Source organism: Sinocyclocheilus grahami, unplaced genomic scaffold, assembly GCF_001515645.1.
Source record: "Sinocyclocheilus grahami isolate Dianchi unplaced genomic scaffold, SAMN03320097.WGS_v1.1 scaffold185.1, whole genome shotgun sequence".
Taxonomy (NCBI): Eukaryota; Metazoa; Chordata; class Actinopteri; order Cypriniformes; family Cyprinidae; genus Sinocyclocheilus; species Sinocyclocheilus grahami.
In genome coordinates, this window is record NW_015505364.1 from 890,314 (window position 1) to 891,442 (window position 1,129).

The window sequence follows — 1,129 nt, forward strand, 5'->3', positions numbered from 1 at the left end:
CCAAAATATAGATGAGTTTATTTCTTCATCAGAACAGATTTGGAGAAATGTAGCATTACATCACTTGCTCACCAAATAGATCATCTGCAGTGAATGGGTGCCATCAGAATGAGAGTCCAAACAGCTGATAAAAACATCACAAAATGTGTTTAGAACTGTTTTGACGTGTTTTTTGTTTGTAAACCATGCTTGATCTGTGCATATTTCATTCTGATGGCATCAATTCACTGCAGAGGATCCATTGGTGAGCAAGTGATGTAAAGCTAAATTTCTCCAAATCTGAAGAAACAAACTCGTCTACATTTTGGATAGCCTGAGGGTGAGAAAATTTTGGGTGAACTGTTCCTTTAACTCTGAAACTTAGTTGTAATTCCAAAAGTATAGCAGTTATAAAACCAAGCACATCTTTGGAGAGTGAATATGTTGTTATACATTATGGCACTGTGGCCATAAGTAAAACCCCAAAGGAGTCCTGTCCATTAACTATTCATGTCCCCAGGAGACAAAAGCTGTATACAGTATACTGTGCACTTTGTGCACTGTCCGAGAGAGGTGCAAGTCAGGGGGATTTGATTAAGACACAAATGGACTCCTGAGCAAAGGTTATATTCCTCCCCACAGCTACATGCTCTGACAGGTATGCAATGATGAACAGGAATTTACATGGCTGAGAATTACAATAAATGGCTTTTTTTGCTTTTAATGTCAAGGTGATTTTTTTCATCACCGATTTAGTGTATTTTCAATGATTTAATAATAAATGTAATTAATTATTAGGGCGTGCAATAAATGCTATCAAGGTTTAAATACTAAAATTATATATAAATATGCATGTTTTCTTGTTACAGTAATGAGAATGACTCTGTATTTTGCATTGCAGTAATGAGAATTTGGGTGTAAATTAGCTTAAGTGTCCTGCAAACAATGTCCTAGTAGACGTTATTTTCCTTATGTAAAACATTATTCCTTTTTTTCTTATTTCTGGGTTAAAATGTGACCTGGACACCTCTTTGTGAGATTTGCCCATATGTTGGGCTGCATCCAAGGGAGCGAGCACTGAGATTAACTGTAGTTTGAATCTGAATTTGTATTCCACAGTCAATGTAGCAAACTAACTCCAATATGCACT